This window comes from Rhinoraja longicauda, chromosome 17, assembly GCF_053455715.1.
Source record: "Rhinoraja longicauda isolate Sanriku21f chromosome 17, sRhiLon1.1, whole genome shotgun sequence".
In the NCBI taxonomy this organism is placed as follows: Eukaryota; Metazoa; Chordata; class Chondrichthyes; order Rajiformes; family Arhynchobatidae; genus Rhinoraja; species Rhinoraja longicauda.
In genome coordinates this window covers 7667836-7687273 of record NC_135969.1, presented here as the reverse complement: position 1 = coordinate 7687273, position 19438 = coordinate 7667836, and the positions used below count along the sequence as shown (strand labels likewise).

The window sequence follows — 19438 nt, the reverse complement described above, 5'->3', positions numbered from 1 at the left end:
TGGGCCCGTCCTCGAAGGGTTTACATTGTAACCGGGAGGAGGGGAGGGAGGGAAGGGGGAGGGAGGGAGGAGGTAGGTGTGGAGGGAGGAGGGGAGGGGGAGCGGAGGGGGGAGGGGGGAAGGGGGGAGGGAGAGGGGAGGGAGGGGGGTAGGGGGGAGGGAGGGGGAGGGGAGGGGAGGAGGGGAGGAAGGGAAGGGGGAGGGAGGGAGGAGGGAGGTGTGGATGGAGGAGGGGAGTGGGAGGGAGGGGGGAGGGGAGGGTGGAAGGGAGGGGAGGGGGGAGGGAGAGGGGTAGGGGGGAGGGGGAGGGAGGGGGAGGGGGGGAGGGAGGGGGGAGGGGAGGGGGAAGGAGGGAGGGGGACCTCCCCTTTTCCCAGTACCCCTCTTTCCCCATTGGGCCCGTCCTCGTAGGGTTTCCATTGTAACCGGGAGGAGGGGAGGGAGGGAAGGGGGAGGGAGGTAGGAGGGAGGTGTGGAGGGAGGAGGGGAGGGGTGGGGAAGGGGAGGGAGAGGGGAGGGAGGGGGTTAGGGGGGGAGGGGAGGGAGGGGGAGGGGAGGGGAGTGGGGGAGGGGGGAAGGGGGAAGGGGGGAGGGGGGAGGGAGAGGGGTAGGGGAGGAGGGGTAGGGAGGGGATGGGGGAAGGGGGGAGGGAGGGGGACCTCCACTTTTCCCAGTACCCCTCTTTCCCCGTTGGGCCCGTCCTCGTAATTTTTCCATTGTAACCGGGAGGAGGGGAGGGAGGGAAGAGGGAGGGAGGGAGGAGGGAGGTGTGGAGGGAGGAGGGGAGGGGGAGGGGAGGGGGGAGGGGGAAGGGGGGAGGGAGAGGGGAGGGAGGGGTAGGGGGGGAGGGAGGGGGACCTCCCCTTTTCCCAGTACCCCTCTTTCCCCGTTGGGCCCGTCCCCATAGGGTTTCCATTGTAACTGGGAGGCGGGGAGGGAGGGGGGAGGGAGGGAGGAGGGGAGGGGGATGGAGGGGGGAGGGGAGGGGAGGGGGAAGGGGTAGGAGGGGAGGGGGGATGGGGGGAGTTGGAGGGAGGGGGAGGGAGGGGGGAGGGGAGGGGGGAAGGGGGGAGGGAGGGGTTGAGGGGGGAAGGGGGACCTCCCCTTTCTTTTTTCGAAACACTTGCCCCGGTGGCCCACGAGCATAGGGGCCCCATGCTGATCTGTGTATGTTAAATGACTTGCAATAAAAAACACAACTTTAAAAAACAATCAGCTGCCTTTCGCAACAATGTTGCAACCATCTCACACAAGCATTGTGACGTCACCAGCTGAAGACCTTGAAAAAAAAGGTTAAAAATAAAAAGATGTAAATTTGTAAAGAGCAGACACCCAATAGCAGCTGCTTGTCCATTGTGACATCACACGCTGAAGACTAAATCCGCACCGCAGCGCCCTCTATAGAAACTTCAATATGGGGGGGGGGCAGCGCTTTAAAACCTCTGTAACTTTAAAAACATACGAACAAATTAAATGAAAATATCGCGGCCGGTCAGCCGGGAGGTTGGTGATCAAGGCGGTGCAAAAACCGTGGCGCCACGGTTTACCGTTTTGCCGGAATCACTGATATATACACAAATCCTGATACAAACCTACAAGATCTGAGTTTTAATAGTATATAGACTAGACAAAGTGGTCCCGTTGGGCCCATTCCCCACTCCCCCATTCTCTCGTCCCCCATCCCCACTCTTACTCTCCCCACACTCTCCCCTTTGGCCCGTCCTCTTAGGGTTTCCATTGTATCCGGGAGGGGGTGAGGGAGTGAAGGGGGGAGGGAGGGAGAGGGAGGTTTGGGGGAGGGAGGTTTGGAGTGATCGAGGGGGAGGGAGTGGTGGAGGGAGGGATATGTTGAGAATGGAGGGAGGAGGGAGGGGGGGAGGGTGATGAGAGAGGGGAGGGAGGGATGGGGGAGAGGGGAGGGATATTGACCTCCCCTTTTCCCAGTACCCCTCTTTCCCCCACCACCAATTCCCCTCCGCACTACCCCTGTTGTCCCATTCCCCATTCTCAGCCCCCCCCCCCCCCATTTTCTCTCCCCCAGACACACTCTTAGCATCAGTTAAAGGCCCGGGGGGGGGTGCGGGTGATCGGATCTGTGAAAAGTCCGGTGGGGGGGGGTCCTTCGGGAGATCGCATCATTCAAAGGCCCGGGGGGGGGGGGGATAGCGGGGAGATGTTCTCCCGGGTGTGGGAGAGAGGAGAGAAGCAAGGGGAGAGAGGAGAGGTGAGCCGGTGATCGCGGGCTGGCGCCACTAACGGCGTCCATTGTTTTGGTGCGAGTGCGGAGATGCCGCGCATGCGTGTTGAGTACAGAGTGAGGAGATTCCGCGCATGCGTACTGAGCACTGCCGCACCGCAGCGCCCCCCTTCTGTCAAAACTTCGATAAATGAGGGGGGGCAGCACTTTTAAAACTCTGTAACTTAAAATATATGCGTCCGAATTAAATAAAAATATCATTTTCCAGCAGCGAACCGCATGCTGCTTAAGGCGGTACAATAATCGTGGCGCTACGGTTCACCGTTTTGCCGGAATTGCCGTATTCAGCCGACGTCAGTGGAATATATACATATACATACAAGATCTGAGTTTTAATAGTATATGGATAGACTAGCACAAGTGTGCCCGTTGGGCCCGTCCTCGTAGGGTTTCCATTGTAGCCGGGAGGGGGGAGGGGAGGGGGAGGGGGGAGGGGAGGGGGGAAGGGGAGGGAGGGGGGAGGGAGAGGGGAGGGAGGGGGGCAGGGGGGAGGGAGGGGGGAGAGAGGGGGGGTGGGAGGGGGGAGGGGAGGGGAGGGAGAAGGGAAAGGGGAGGGAGGGGGTAGGGGAGAGGGAGGGAGGGGAGGGAGGGGAGGGGGGAAGGAAGGGGGGGAAGGGGGAGGGAAGGGGGGAGGGAAGGGGGGGGAAGAGGGGGGGGAAGGGGGGGAGGGGGGAGGGAAGGGGGGGAGGGAAGGGGGGAGGGAAGGGGGGAGGGAAGGGGGGGAGGGAGGAGGACCTCCCTTTTTCCCAGTACCCCTCTTTCCCCGTTGTGCCCGCCCTCGTAGGGTTTCCATTGTAACCGGGAGGCGGGGAGGGATGGGGAGGGAGGGAGGAGTGGAGGGAGGAGGGGAGGGGGAGGGAGGGGGGAGGGGAGGGAGAGGGGAGGGGGAAAGGGGGAGGGAGAGGGGAGGGAGGGGGGTAGGGGTGGTGGGGGGTAGGGGTGGAGGGGGGAGGGGAAGGGGGGAGGGAGGGGGACCTCCCCTTTTCCCAGTACCCCTCTTTCCCCGTTGGGCCCGTCCTCATAGGGTTTCCATTGTAATCGGGAGGGGAGTGGGGGGGAGGGAAGGGAGGGGGGAGGTGTGGAGGGGGGTGGGGAGGGGGGAGGGACGGGGGGAGGGGGGAGGGATAGGGGAGGGAGGGGGTAGGGGGGAGGGGGAGGGAGGGGGGAATGCGACCACCTGTTTTCCCAGTACCCCTCTTTCCCCGTTGGGCCCGTCCTCGTAGGGTTTCCATTGTAACCGGGAGGCGGGGAGGGAGGGGAGAGGGAGGGAGGTGTGGAGGAAGGAGGGGAGGGAAAGGGGGAAGGGGGGGAGGTGGAGGGAGGGGGAGGGAGGGGGGAAGGGGGGAGGATGGGGGAACACCCCTTTTCCCAGTACCCCTCTTTCCCCGTTGGGCCCGTCCTCGTAGGGTTTCCATTGTAACCGGGAGGAGGGGAGGGAGGGAAGGGGGAGGCAGGGAGGTGTGGAGGGGAGTGGGAGGGAAGGGGGAGGGGAGGGGGGGAGGGGGGAAGGGGGAGGGAGAGGGGAGGGAGGGGGTAGGGGGGAGGGAGGGGGGAGGGAGGGGGGAGGGGAGTGGGAGGGGAGGGGGGGAGGGGGAAAGGGGGGAAGGGGGGAAGGGGGAGGGAGAGGGGAGGGAGCGGGTAGTGGGGACGGGGGGGGGAGGGGAAGGGAGGGGGAAGGGGAGAGGGAGGGGACCTCCCTTTTTCCCAGTACCCCTCTTTCCCCGTTGGGCCCGTCCTCGTAGGGTTTCCATTGTAACCGGGAGGGGAGTGGGGGGGAGGGAAGGGAGGAGGGAGGGGGGAGGGGAGGGGGAGGGAGTGGGGGAGGGAGGGAGGGAGGGGTTATGGGGAGGGGGAAGGGGGGAGGGAGGGGGACCACCCGTTTTCCCAGTACCCCTCTTTCCCCGTTGGGCCCGTCCTCGTAGGGTTTCCATTGTAACCGGGAGGCGGGGAGGGAGGGAAGAGGGAGGTGTGGATGGAGGAGGGGAGGGAAGGGGGTGGAGGGGAGGGGGGAAGGGGGGGGAGGGGGGAACGGGGGGGAGGTGGAAGGAGGGGGGAAGGGGGGAGGGAGGGGGACCACCCATTTTCCCAGTACCCCTCTTTCCCCTTTGGGCCTGTCCTCGTAGGGTTTCCATTGTAACCGGGAGGCGGGGAGGGAGGGAGGAGGGAGGTGTGGAGGGATGAGGGATGGGAAGGGGGTGGAGGGGAGGGGGAAGGGGGGGAGGGGGGAAGGGGGGTAGGTGGAAGGAGGGGGGAAGGGGGGAGGGAGGGGGACCACCTATTTTCCCAGTACCCCTCTTTCCCCTTTGGGCCTGTCCTCGTAGGGTTTCCATTGTAACCGGGAGGCGGGGAGGGAGGGAGGAGGGAGGTGTGGAGGGAGGAGGGGAGGGAAGGGGGTGGAGGGGAGGGGGGAAGGGGGGAGGGGGAAGGGGGGTAGGTGGAAGGAGGGGGAAGGGGGGAGGGAGGGGGACCACCCATTTTCCCAGTACCCTTCTTTCCCCTTTGGGCCTGTCCTCGTAGGGTTTCCATTGTAACCGGGAGGCGGGGAGGGAGGGAGGAGGGAGGTGTGGAGGGAGGAGGGGAGGGAAGGGGGTGGAGGGGAGGGGGAAGGGGGGGAGGGGGGAAGGGGGGGAGGTGGAAGGGGGGGAAGGGGGGAGGGAGGGGGACCTCCCCTTTTCCCAGTACCCCTCTTTCCCCGTTGGGCCCGTCCTCGTAGGGTTTCCATTGTAACCGGGAGGCGGGGAGGGAGGGGGGAGGGAGGGAGGAGGGGAGGCGGATGGAGGGGGGAGGGGAGGGGGAAGGGGTGGGAGGGGAGGGGGAAGGGGGGAGGGTGGAGGGAGGGGGACCTCCCCATTTCCCAGTACCCCTCTTCCCCGGTTGCGCCCGTCCCCGAGGGGTGAGGGAGGTGGGGAGGGATGGGGAGTTAGTTGGGGAGGAGGGGGGGAGGGAGTTGGGATGGAGGTGGGAGGGAGTGGGGAGGAAGGGGTTGAGGGGGAAAGGGGGACCTCCCCTTTCTTTTTTCGAAACACTTGCCCCGGTGGCCCACGAGCATAGGGGCCCCATGCTGATCTGTGTATGTTAAGTGACTTGCTATAAAAAACACAACTTTAAAAAACAATCAGCTGCTTCACACAAGCATTGTGACGTCACAAGCTGAAGACCTTGAAAAAAAAAGGTTAAAAATAAAAAGATGTAAATTTGTAAAGAGTAGACACCCAATAGCAGCTGCTTGTCCATTGTGACATCACACGCTGAAGGGGGGGGGAGGGGGGTCAGCTCGAGCTCATCTCACAGGGGCATTGTGACATCACAAGCTGAAGACTAAATCCGCACCGCAGCGCCCCCCTGAAAGGGGGGGGGGGCAGCGCTTTAAAACCTCTGTAACTTAAAAAACACGCGACCAAATTAAATGAAAATATCACGGCCGAGCGAGCGCGAAATTGGCGATTGAGGCGGTGCAAAAACCATCGTGCTACGGTCCGCCGTTTTGCTGCAATCGCTGTTACGTATAAATATACGATATATTCAGGTCAAACCCAAAAAATATATATAAACAAGATCTGAGTTTTAATAGTATATAGACTAGCACAAGTGTGCCCGTTGGGCCCGTCCTCGTAGGGTTTCCATTGTAACCGGGAGGCGGGGAGGGAGGGGGGAGGGAGGGGGGAGGGGGACCACCTGTTTTCCCAGTACCCCTCTTTCCCCGTTGTGGGATGGGAGGGGGGAGGGGAGGGGAGGGGGGAGGGAGAGGGGAGGGAGGGGTAGGGGGGAGGGGGAGGGAGGGGGGAGGGAGGGGAGGGGGAAGGGGGAGGGGGGAAGGGGGAGGGAAGGGGGGAAGGAGGAGGACCTCCCCTTTTCCCAGTACCCCTCTTTCCCCGTTGTGCCCGTCCTTGTAGGGTTTCCATTATAACCGGGAGGCGGGGAGGGAGGGGGGAGGGAGGGAGGAGTGGAGGGAGGAGGGGAGGGGGAGGGAGGGGGGAGGGGAGGGGGAGGAGAGGGGGGAAAGGGGGAGGGAGAGGGGAGGGAAGGGGGTAGGGAGGGGGGAGGGGGACCACCTGTTTTCCCAGTACCCCTCTTTCCCCGTTGTGCCCGTCCTCGTAGGGTTTCCATTGTAACCGGGAGGCGGGGAGGGAGGGGGGAGGGGAGGGAAAGGGGGGGAGGGGAGGGGGGAAGGGGGGAGGTGGAGGGCGGGGGGAAGGGGGGTGGATGGGGGAACTCCCCTTTTCCCAGTACCCCTCTTTCCCCGTTGGGCCCGTCCTCGTAGGGTTTCCATTGTAACCGGGAGGAGGGGAGGGAGGGAAGGGGGAGGGAGGGAGGTGTGGAGGGAGGATGGGAGGTACCACGTAAAGACCCAACCAATCGGGCGCTAACAGGGAGGGTGAAACCCAATGAAAAAAACTGCGTTTTTACTTTAAAATAAACAGCGTTCTTTGTTGAAAAGGAAATAAACTTATCTATAGAGCAGCAGCTTTTTTAAAATAAATAAAATCAAACTTAATGAAAATCACATTCCTCATTTTAAATAAATGTCTTTGTTATAAATGAAATCAAACAGCGGGAGAGGCGACGGCGACTACACTTCCGCTTCGGGGAGAGGAGGGGGGGAGAGGAGGGGGGGAGGGGGGGAGGAGGGGGGGGGAGGAGGGGGGGAGAGGAGGAGGGGGGAGGAGGGGGGGAGAGGAGAGGGGGGAGAGGAGAGGGGGGAGAGGAGAGGGGGGAGAGGAGAGGGGGGGAGGGGAGAGGGGGGAGAGGAGAGGGGAGAGGAGAGAGGAGAGAGGAGAGGGGGAGAGGAGAGGGGGAGAGGAGAGGGGAGAGGGGGGAGAGGAGAGGGGGGAGAGGAGAGGGGGAGAGGAGAGAGAGGAGAGGAGAGTGGGGGAGAGAGGAGAGGAGAGGGGGGGAGAGAGGAGAGGGGTCTATATTACTTTAAAATAAACAGCATTCTTTGTTGAAAAAGAAATTAAACTTATTTATAGAGCAGCAGCTTATGTCTTTGTTATAAATGAAATTAAACTTATGTGAAATAAATGTTCTTTTGTTAAAAAAGAAAGTAAACTTATCTATGAAATCTCTGTCTTTTATCTTTTTTTAAAATAAAATTAAATGCAATGGAAATCTCGTACCGTTTAAAATAAATGTAATTTTTCTGTTGGAAATGATAAGAAACTTATCTATAAATATTCTTTCTGTATTTCAATTAAACTGCCCTCCTGAGCGATGCTGGAGCCTGTCCTCAACCAGCAGCAGCACGGTGGACTGTTGGTTACGGCAGTTGGTGTCAGTTCAAATCAACTGCTCCACCCACATCGAGTGTAAGGTTGGAGCCAATCACTGCACCCCACGTAGAGACCCAGCCAATCGGGCGCTAACAGGGAGGGTGGAGCCAATCACTGCACCCCACGTAGAGACCCAGCCAATCGGGTGCTAACAGGGATGGTGGAGCCAATCACTGTACCCCACGTAAAGACCCAACCAATCGGGCGCTAACAGGAGGGTGAAACCCAATGAAAAAAACCGCGTTTTTACTTTAAAATAAACAGCGTTCTTTGTTGAAAAGGAAATAAACTTATCTATAGAGCAGCAGCTTTTTTAAAATAAATAAAATCAAACTTAATGAAAATCACATTCCTCATTTTAAATAAATGTCTTTGTTATAAATGAAATCAAACAGCGGGAGAAGCGACGGCGACTGCACTTCCGCTTTGGGGAGAGGAGGGGGGGGAGAGGAGGGGGGAGGAGGGGGGGGAGGGGGGGAGGGGGGGAAGGGGGGGGGAGGGGGGAGAGGAGGGGGGGAGAGGAGGAGGGGAGAGGAGGAGGGGGGGAGGAGGGGGGAGAGGAGAGGGGGGAGAGGAGAGGGGAGAGGGGAGAGGGGGAGAGGAGAGGGGAGAGGCGGGAGAGGAGAAGGGAGAGGACGGCGACGGCGACTACACTTCCGCTTCGGGGAGAGGATGGGGGGGAGAGGAGGGGGGGAGAGGAGGTGGGGAGGGGGGGTAGGGGGGGGAAGGGGGTGGAAGGGGGGAGGGGGGGAAGGGGGGGAGGGGGGGGAGGAGGGAGGGGAGGAGGGAGGGGGGGAGGAGGGAGGGGGAGAGGAGGATGGGGGGAGGAGGGAGGGGAGGAGGAGGGAGGGGGGGGAGGAGGGAGGGGGAGAGGAGGAGGGGGGGAGAGGAGGAGGGGGGGGAGAGGAGGAGGGGAGGAGGAGGGGGAGGAGGGGGGGAGAGGAGGAGGGGGGAGAGGAGAGGGGGGAGAGGAGAGGGGGGAGGGGAGAGGGGGGAGAGGAGAGGGGAGAGGAAAGAGGGGAGGGGGAGAGGAGAGGGGAAGAGGAGAGGGGAGAGGGGGGAGAGGAGAGGGGGGAGAGGAGAGGGGGGAGAGGAGAGGGGGGAGAGAGGAGAGGAGAGGGGGGAGAGGAGAGGGGGGAGAGAGGAGAGGGGTCTATTTTACTTTAAAATAAACAGCATTCTTTGTTGAGGGAGGTGGGAGGGAGGGGGGAAGGGGGAGGGGGGAGGGGGACCTCCACTTTTCCCAGTACCCCTCTTTCCCCGTTGGGCCCGTCCTCGTAGGGTTTCCATTGTAACCGGGAGGAGGGGAGGGAGGGAAGGGGGAGGGAGGGAGGAGGGAAGTGTGGAGGGAGGAGGGGAGGGGGAGGGAGGGGGGAGGGGAGGGGGAAGGGGGGGAGGGGGGAGTGAGGGGGTAGGGGGGAGGGGGAGGGAGGGGGGAGGGAGGGGGGGAGGGGAGGGGGGGTAGGGGGGGAGGAGTAGGGAGGGGGGAGGGAGGGGGGATGGGAGGGGGAAGGGAGGGGGAAGGGGGGAGGGAGGGGGATCTCCCCTTTTCCCAGTACCCCTCTTTCCCCGTTGGGCCCGTCCTCGTAGGGATTCCATTGTAACCGGGAGGAGGGGAGGGAGGGAAGGGGGAGGGAGGGAGGAGGGGAGGGAGGGGGGAAGGGGAGGGCGGAAAGGGGGGAGGGGGAAGGGGGGAGGGGGGAGGGAGAGGGGAAGGGGGAGGGGGAGGGAGGGGGGAGTTAGGGGAGGGGGAGGGGGGAAGGGGGAGGGAGGGGCACAGGGGCATTGTGACGTCACACGCTGAATACCGCGGGGGGGGGGGGAAGGGGGGTCTGCTCGAGTTCATCTCACAGGGGCATTGTGACATCACAATGAAGAATAAATCCGCACCGCAGCGCCCCCCTTCTGTCAAAACTTCGATAAATCAGGGGGGGAAGCGCTTTAAAACCTCTGTAACTTAAAAAATATGCGTCATTTTCCAGCAGCGAACCGCATGCTGATTAAGGCGGTACAAAAATCGTGGCGCTACGGTTCACCGTTTTGCCGTATTCAGCCGACATCAGTGGAATATATATATATACAATCAGTATCTGAGTTTTAATAGTATACGAGCACAAGTGTGCCCGTTGGGCCCGTCCTCGTAGGGTTTCCATTGTAAACGGGAGGGGAGTGTGGGGGAGGGAAGGGGGAGGGTGGGGGGAGCAAAGGGGGAGGGTGGGGGGAGGGAAGGGGGAGGGAGGGAGGAGGCGAGGGGAGGGGGAGGGAGGGGGGAGGGGAAGGGGGGTGGGGGTGGGAGAGGGGAGGGAGGGGGTAGGGAGGAGGGAGGGGGGAGGGAGGGAGGGGAGGGGAGGGGGAGGGATGGGGGTAGGGGGGAAGGAGGGGGAGGGGAGGGGGGGAGGAAGGGACCTCCCCTTTTCCCAGTACCCCTCTTTCCCCGTTGGGCCCGTCCTCGTAGGGTTTCCATTGTAACCGGGAGGAGGGGAGGGAGGGAGGAGGGAGGTGTGGAGGGAGGAGGGGAGGGGGAGGGGAGGGGGAGGGAGGGTGGGAGGGGAGGGCGGGAGGGAGAGGGGGGGTGAGGGGGGAGGGAGGGGGACCTCCCCTTTTCCCAGTACCCCTCTTTCCCCGTTGGGCCCGTCCTCGTAGGGTTTCCATTGTAACCGGGAGGAGGGGAGGGAGGGAAGGGGGAGGGAGGGAGGAGGGAGGTGTGGATGGAGGAGGGGAGGGGAGGGAGGGGGGAAGGGAGGGGAGGGGGAGGGAGAGGGGTAGGGGGGAGGGGGAGGGAGGGGGGAGGGGAGGGGGAGGGAGGGGGAGGGGAGGGGGGAAGGGGGAGAGAGGGGACCTCCCCTTTTCCCAGTACCCCTCTTTCCCCGTTGGGCCCGTCCTCGTAGGGTTTCCATTGTAACCGGTAGGAGGGGAGGGAGGGAAGGGGGAGGGAGGTGTGAAGGGAGGTGTGGAGGGAGGAGGGGAGGGGAAGGGAGGGGAGGGGTGGGGAAGGGGAGCGAGAGGGGAGGGAGGGGGTTAGGGGGGGAGGGGAGGGAGGGGGAGGGGAGGGGAGTGGGGAGGAGAGGGGTAGGGGGGTAGGGGGGAGGGGGGAAGGAGGGAGGGAGGGGTACCTCCACTTTTCCCAGTACCCCTCTTTCCCCGTTGGGCCCGTCCTCGTAAGGTTTCCATTGTAACCGGGAGGAGGGGAGGGAGGGAAGGGGGAGGGAGGGAGGAGGGAGGTGTGGAGGGAGGAGGGGAGGGGGAGGGGAGGGGGAGGGGGAAGGGGGGAGGGAGAGGGGAGGGAGGGGGGTAGGGGGGGAGGGTGGGGGGAGGGGAGGGGGGAAAGGGGAGGGAGGGGGACCTCCCCTTTTCCCAGTACCCCTCTTTCCCCGTTGGGCCCGTCCCCGTAGGGTTTCCATTGTAACTGGGAGGCGGGGAGGGAGGGAGGAGGGGAGGGGGATGGAGGGGGGGGAGGGGAGGGGGAAGGGGTGGGAGGGGAGGGGGGAAGGGGTGGGAGGGGAGGGGGGAAGGGGTGGGAGGGGAGGGGGGAGTTGGAGGGAGGGGAGGGGGGAAGGGGGGAGGGAGGGGTTGAGGGGGAAGGGGGACCTCCCCTTTCTTTTTTCGAAACACTTGCCCCGGTGGCCCACGAGCATAGGGGCCCCATGCTGATCTGTGTATGTTAAATGACTTGCAATAAAAAACACAACTTTAAAAAACAATCAGTTGCCTTTCGCTCCAATGTTGCAACCATCTCACACAAGCATTGTGACGTCACCAGCTGAAGACCTTGAAAAAAAAGGTTAAAAAAAAAGATGTAAATTTGTAAAGAGCAGACACCCAATAGCAGCTGCTTGTCCATTGTGACATCACACGCTGAAGACTAAATCCGCACCGCAGCGCCCTCTATAGAAACTTCAATATGGGGGCAGCGCTTTGAAACCTCTGTAACTTTAAAAACACACGAAGAAATTAAATGAAAATATCGCGGCCGGTCAGCCGGGAGGTTGGTGATCAAGGCGGTGCAAAAACCGTGGCGCCACGGTTTACCGTTTTGCCGGAATCACTGATATATACACAAATCCTGATACAAACCTACAAGATCTGAGTTTTAATAGTATACTAGCACAAGTGTGCCCGTTGGGCCCGTCCTCGTAGGGATCCATTGTAACCGGGAGGGGAGTGGGGGGTAGGGAAGGGGGAGGGAGGGAGGAGGGGAGGGATGGGGGGGAGGGGAGGGGGGAAGGGGGGAAGGGGGGGAGGGGAGGGGGACCTCCCCTTTTCCCAGGGGAGGGGAGGGGGGGAGGGGGGGAGGGGAGGGGGGAAGGGGGGGAGGGAGGGGGGTGGGGGGAGGGAGGGGTAGGGGAGGGGGGAGGGAGAGGGTAGGGGGGAAGGGGGGGAGGGGAGGGGGGAAGGGGGGAGGGAAGGGGGAAGGGGGGAGGGAGGGGGACCTCCCCTTTTCCCAGTACCCCTCTTTCCCCGTTGGGCCCGTCCTCGTAGGGTTTCCATTGTAACCGGGAGGAGGGGAGGGGAGGGAGGGGAGGGAGTGGAGGGAGGGGAGGGGAGAGAGGGAAGGGGGAGGGAGGGAGGAGGGAAGGGGGAGGGAGGGAGGAGGGAGGTGTGGAGGGAGGAGGGGAGGGGGAGGGAGGGGGGAAGGGGGGAGGGGGGTAGGGAGGGGGAGGGGAGGGGGGAAGGGTGAGGGAGGGGGACCTCCCCTTTTCCCAGTACCCTCTTTCCCCGTTGGGCCCGTCCTCGTAGGGTTTCCATTTTAACCGGGAGGAGGGGAGGGAGGGAAGGGGGAGGGAGGGAGGAGGGAGGTGTGGAGGGAGGAGGGGAGGGGGAGGGGGGGAGGGAGGGGGGGAGGGGAGGGGGGAGTGAAGGGGGGAGGGGGGAGGGGGAGGGAGAGGGGAGGGAGGAGGGTAGGGGGGGAGGGGGAGGGAGGGAGGGTGGAAGGGGGAGGGAGGAGGACCTCCGCTTTTCCCAGTACCCCTCTTTCCCCGTTGGGCCCGTCCCCGTAGGGTTTCCATTGTAACCGGGAGGGGGGAGGGAGGGTGGAAGGAGTGGGGAGGGGGAGGGGGAGAGGGATGGAAGGGTGGAGGGAGGGGGGAGGGATTGGGGGAGGGAGGGATGGAGGGAAGGAGGGAGGGGGGGAGGGAGGGTGGAAGGAGGGGGGAGGGGGAGAGGGATGGAAGTGTGGAGGGAGGGGGGAGGGATTGGGGGAGGGAGGGAGGAATGGAGGGAAGGAGGGAGGGGGGGAGTTAGGTGGGGAGGGTTGAGGGAGGTGGGGAGGGAGTTGGGGAGGGAGGGGGAGGAGGGGGGGAGGGAGTGGGGATGGAGGTGGGAAGGAGGGGGGAGGAAGGGGTTGAGGGGTGAAGGGGGACCTACCCTTTTCCCAGTACCCCTCTTTCCCCCACCACCAAGCCACCTCCGCAACGACCCCTGTTGTCCCCCTCCCCAGTCCCCATTCTCAGACCCCCCCCATTCTCTCTCTCCCCCAGACACACTCCAAGTGCTGTTTCGCAACACTTGCTCCGGTGGCCCACGAGCATAGAGGCCCCATGCTGATCTGGAGGGAGGGGGAGGGGGAGGGGAAGGGGGGGAGGGGGAGGGGAAGGGGGGGAGAGGGGAGGGAGCAGGGTAGGGGGGAGGGAGCGGGAGGGGAAGGGGGAGGGGGGAAGGGGGAGGGAGGGGGACCTCCCCTTTTCCCAGTACCGCTCTTTCCCCGTTGGGCCCGTCCTCGGAGGGTTTCCATTGTAACCGGGAGGGGAGTGGGGGGGAGGGAAGGGAGGAGGGAGGTGTGGAGGTGTGGAGGGGGGAGGGGAGGGGAGGGGGAGAGAGGGGGAGGGGAGGGGGGAGGGGAGGGAGGGGTATGGGGGATGGAGGGGGAAGGGGGGAGGGGGGAGGGAGGGGGACCTCCCCTTTTCCCAATACCCCTCTTTCCCCGTTGGGCCCGTCCCCGAGGGGTGAGGGAGGTGGGGAGGGATGGGGAGTTAGTTGGGGAGGAGGGGGGGAGGGAGTGGGGATGGAGGTGGAAAGGAGTGGGGAGGAAGGGGTTGAGGGGGGAAGGGGGACCTCCCCTTTCTTTTTTCGAAACACTTGCCCCGGTGGCCCACGAGCATAGGGGCCCCATGCTGATCTGTGTATGTTAAGTGACTTGCAATAAAAAACACAACTTTAAAAAACAATCAGCTGCTTCACACAAGCATTGTGACGTCACAAGCTGAAGACCTTGAAAAAAAAGGTTTAAAATAAAAAGATGTAAATTTGTAAAGAGTAGACACCCAATAGCAGCTGCTTGTCCATTGTGACATCACACGCTGAAGGGGGGGGGACGGGGGTCAGCTCGAGCTCATCTCACAGGGGCATTGTGACATCACAAGCTGAAGACCTTCAATAAATCCGCACCACAGCGCCCCCTATAAATTAGGGGGGGGGGGGGAGCGCTTTAAAACCTCTGTAACTTAAAAAACATGCGACCGAATTAAATAAAAAACAATTTTCCAGCAGATAACCGCGTGGTGATTAAGGTGGTGCAAAAATCGTGGCGCTACGGTTCACCGTTTTGACGAAATCAGAGAAACCGTTGTTACGCGCATACCAGGTCAAACCCCCAATAAAAATATACACAAGAAGTGAGTTTTAATAGTATATAGATAGACTAGACAAAGTGGGCCCATTGGGCCCATTCCCCACTCCCCCATTCTCTCGTCCCCCATCCCCACTCTTACTCTCCCCACACTCTCCCCTTTGGCCCGTCCTCTTAGGGTTTCCATTGTATCCGGGAGGGGGTGAGGGAGTGAAGGGGGGAGGGAGGGAGAGGGAGGTTTGGGGGAGGGAGGTGTGGAGTGATCGAGGGGGAGGGAGTGGTGGAGGGAGGGATGTGTTGAGGATGGAGGGTGGAGGGAGGGGGGGAGGGTGATGAGAGATGGGGTTGTATTTGTGGAGGGAGGGGGGGGGGAGAGAGGGGGGAGGGAGGGATGGGGGAGAGGGGAGGGATATGGACCTCCCCTTTTCCCAGTACCCCTCTTTCCCCCACCACCAATTCCCCTCCGCACTACCCCTGTTGTCCCATTCCCCATTCTCAGCCCCCCCCCCCCATTTTCTCTCCCCCAGACACACATCAGTTAAAGGCCCGGTGGGGGGGGGGGTGCGGGTGATCGGATCAGTGAAAAGTCCGGTGGGGGGGGGGCTTCGGGAGATCGCATCATTCAAAGGTCCGGGGGGGGGGGGCGGAGAGCGGGGAGATGTTCTCCCGGGTGTGGGAGAGAGGAGAGAAGCAAGGGGAGAGAGGAGAGGTGAGCCGGTGATCGCGGGCTGGCGCCGCTAACGGCGTCCATTGTTTTGGTGCGAGTGAGGAGATGCCGCGCATGCGTGCTGAGTACAGAGTGAGGAGATTCCGCGCATGCGTACTGAGCACTGCCGCACCGCAGCGCCCCCCTTCTGTCAAAACTTCGATAAATGAGGGGGGGCAGCACTTTTAAACCTCTGAAACGTAAAAAATATGCGTCCGAATTAAATAGAAACATCATTTTCCAGCAGCGAACCGCGTGCTGATTAAGGCGGTACAAAAACCGTGGCGCTACGGTTCACCGTTTTGCCGGAATTGCCGTATTCAGCCGACATCAGTGGAATATATATATATACATACAAGATCTGAGTTTTAATAGTAGATAGATAGATAGATAGATAGATAGATAGATAGATAGATAGATAGATAGATAGATAGATAGATAGATAGATAGATAGATAGATAGATAGATAGATAGATAGATAGATAGATAGATAGATAGATAGATAGATAGATAGATAGATAGATAGATAGATAGATTGTAAAACTTGCCATATAAGGTAGCAACAGGAAATGTACTGACACATGTATTTCGGGTATAAATATGTGTAATTGTTAGCATTCGGGGAGAGAGACTACACTAGCTTCCTAAGCGTTTCTAAACGCTTCGGTTTCTAGACTCTCTCCCACCTGGGTGAGTAGAATAAGGAGGTTAAACGAATTCGGTTGTCTGCCTGTTTTTTCTAATAGGCCACAGACTACAACATTTGGCGTAGTCGACAGGATCTCTTTGGCACCGTCAACCACGAACAACTAAGCGGCATCGGTGGCTGAAACACGTCCGCAGGGGACAGAGTGCACTTCTCGACCGTTGTTCGAGACCCCGGACGTTGACGTTTTTCAGACACTGAAGTCCCTCGTTTGGGGTTGATTTCGTGTTCAACTGAGATTCACAGACGAACCGATAAGGAAAAGGATAAGGATAAGGTTCCGGATTTGGAAGGTAAGGGGCGGTCACTCTTGTCATTGTCTTGGTCTGGGTGCAATTAATATTTATTGGTAATATTTATTGGTAGTATTTATTGATAACATATTTTCGGATAATTGGCAATCAGACATATGGGACAATCTTTGGATAAGAGTGATGGCGGTGCCCCGGAACAACACATGTGTTATTTATTGCCAGAAAATGGTAAAGATTATAGAATGTTATCTGCTTCATTAATGAAACGATTGGGAAACGAGTCCTGGCCAGTGGGAGGTACATGGAATGTAGAAACTATCAAAGCAGCGGAACAATTGATTTGGGAGCGGGAAGCGGCGAAGAAATGGAAAAAGAGGATTAAGGAATGGAAGGAGGAGGCGCATAAGCGCCATCAGGAGTCGAGGGAGCGAAGTTGGAGGGAAAATGCAAGTAGTAGAGGGATATCGGTATGTGATAAGTCGGGTATACCAAAAACATTGGATATTCTGCAGGCGGAATGTAAGGTGTATGATCTAAAACTTGGCCATAATACCCGAGCTCGAGGAGAATTTAAAACCGGTATCAAAGGGATATATCCCGCACAACAACCAAAGTCAGAGTCCGAACCACTGGAAGGCATAGCGGCTATATTAGGTAATCAGGAGTCCAGGGTGACGAGGAACCCTGGACGTGTCCGATCCCCACAGCCCCACAGGCAGAGCCACCGGCTGCGGTGGTGCCAGTCCCAGTTCTACCCTCCCCGTCAGGATATTGGGGACTACCCCCCGATAATGAGACAGCATCAGGGAATATGGATAGGTCCCAGACAAAGGGTTAAGTTGCGCCCCGAGTAACAATCCGCACGATCGGCGCTAGAGATTGAGGATGCTGCCCACCCTCGCCTTTTTCAGTACACCTCATGCTGCCCAGCAGGCTGAATTATTTGCCCTCACGCAGGCCTGCCACCTTTGCGTTGACCAATGTGCTAATATTTACACCGACTCACGATATGCCTTTGGGGTTGCACATGATTTTGGTACCCTGTGGCAGCACAGGGGCTTTTTGACTGCAGCAGGTACTCCTATTAAAAATGTCCTGTTTTTCCGAAGTCTACTAGTGAGTTTAACACTCCCGAAAAACCTTGGCTGTCACTAAATGTAATTCGCATACATCTGTCAAGGATCCCATTTCTTTCGGGAATGCATTGGCTGACACATTGGCACGCACAGAGGCCCTGACCCCTACCATTTTAGTTTCTTCAGGCGAACAACAGCAGTTTTCTGCAACTACCGCTATGCCCAGTGTTTCGGAATTCTGCCAGCTTCAGGGGGACGCCCCCGAGGCTGAGAGACACCAGTGGAGCCAGGATGGGTGTTCCCCTCGCGAATCTGACTTGCTTTGGGTTACTGCCTCTGGCAAAGTTTGTGTCCCTAACGCGCTTTTACCTATTTGGTTGCATTATGTCCACTCTCTTACCTATGCTGGTAACGGGGGGGAATGTTGGATGTAATAAATGCTACATGGTATCACCCCAAAATACATTGGGGTTTACAAATTGATTTTATTGAATTGCCACTTGTACATAGTTATAAGTATTGCTTAGTTATTGTTGATGTGTTTAGCTGATGGATTGATTTAGCTATTGATGTTGCTATTTAGCTATTGTTACTCCTGCTATGAGGGGAAGTGCACTCAAGAATTATATGGCATTTATGTAAAGACGATCAGATGATGTGCAGAGGAGACAAAGGCACAATACCCTGGAAGGCAGAAGGAATAGGACCCTGCTCAGGATAGTTTAATGGTTTAATAAGACCAGAGCTAAACAATTGAGAGACCAAGCCTATTGGGTTGTACCCTGTGGACATGCTTTGTGCCAGCTTAATTTCCAATGCCTGACAGATGAATTTAGTTTTCCATGTAAGAAGCAGCAGCCGTATCAGGGTCGATGTAGACGAACTCGAGGGTTACATCAGTCGTCCCTACGAGAGGAGATGAGGGGAAGAATAGACTGGGAAAAATTGGAGGTTACATGGGAATTTTGTTTTTGTCTTTCAGTCCAGGTATTTTTAAATTCATGTTACAAGTTGACAAAGCTTTTAATCAGGCGTAGCAACGTCATGGTGAACTATTTTATGGATAACACCTTTCCTTACTCCTATTCCGTGCACGCTTTACTATTGACTTATTTACTGCCTAGTATTGAAAGCGATAACCATTTGCTCGGAGAGTGAGCTGGTGCTTTAGTACACCAGGTCTGCCCGGTTCTTTTTGAATCACTCACAGAGCCCTGGCTCCAATAATTGGTGTACGGATTATGATAACCGACCAGATGACTGTGGATTTCAATGTTTTAATGGGTGGTCCTTGAGACCCTATCTTAATCAAACACAGGAGAATTGGCCCCGGATACAAGTTAATTCTCCTCATGACTCTCCAGAAACACCAATAAACACAACTTGTTTCTGTAGAATGGGATCTAGACCAAATGAAGTTGGTCTGTCTGTGGGATTCAGCACATGCACCCATATCAGTACTGCAGTTCCCCCAAGACTTCTTAATGGGACTTACTTAATATGTGGGAGCTGAGCATATGTCTGGTTACCAGGACTTTCGCCACGGTACGATCAGGGATCTTATGAGACCTGGACAGGGTGCTGTTATCTAGCTTTTGTGATCCCACCTTTACGAATCATAAATCATCCTCTGCAGCATCCAGAGTGGAGCTCTAATCGAGCTGTATCGGAGTTTGAGGGGTCTTGGTGGCTAATATTCCCGAGATGGGGAACCGCTCGGGCGGGAACTGAAATTTGAAACTTAGCTAGTGCCCTGGAACAATTAGCAAATTGTACTGCTGATGGACTGTACGAGACTCAGGAACAAATAGGCCAGCTAATAACCGAAATGATGGCCCTGCGTCTTGTCGCTCTCCAGAATCGTATGGCTCAAGATTTCCTGCTAGCCGAGAAAAGGGATACCTGTGCTATGATAGGGCAAGAATGTTGTACATTTGTACCAGATGTATCCTCTAATATCACCAATATCGCGGGGCATGTGAAGGTTATAGAAAGAGCATTTAGCGTTTGAGCCCTCTGAGGGGGTGCTGTGAACTGTTTATGTATGTGCTGTTATGTTTGTGTGCCATTGTATGTTTGTTCTTAGTACCTGAACTGATGTACAGCGCTTTGGTCAATGTGGGTTGTTTTTAGATGTGTTATACAAATAAAATTGACTTGACTTGACTAAGAAAATAGGGGCAGATTTAGGATATGTGTGGGGCCGATTCTCCATTATGGCAGTATCATTGCGTTAATTGTTGTGATTCTGTTAATCTGTTATTGTTTCGGCCCATGGATATGCCAAATATTTGTCAATCAACCACTTTAAAAGACTGTGATTATAGTATAATCAAAGAGGGGATGTAAGGGCTCAAATTCAGCGTAGCCATGTGGGTTTTATTGCAGGGGTGTTAAAAAGATGTAAAAGCTCCAGCTCGATTATGTTGCCAGGACATCCTGTTTATGGCTAAGGGTATCCTTTATATGGGCAACTGGCTTTAAGGCTTTGATGGTTAGCCATCCTGTGAAGTGTTAAGAAGAACAACTTGCCATATGGACTGCCCTCTGTTCCCAAGAAAGAAGAGGTCACGATGGACACAACGGACACGGAGGTCCCGAAAG

The 19438-nt window shown here is 58.3% G+C and overlaps 1 protein-coding gene across 13 annotated transcripts in view; it reads left to right on the top strand.

Annotated features, from left to right (window-relative positions):
* The window catches only part of atp2b2 (ATPase plasma membrane Ca2+ transporting 2), a 1022617-nt gene that overhangs the window by 621711 nt on the left and 381468 nt on the right, over positions 1 to 19438 (top strand). The gene's annotated exons all lie outside the window — the stretch shown is intronic.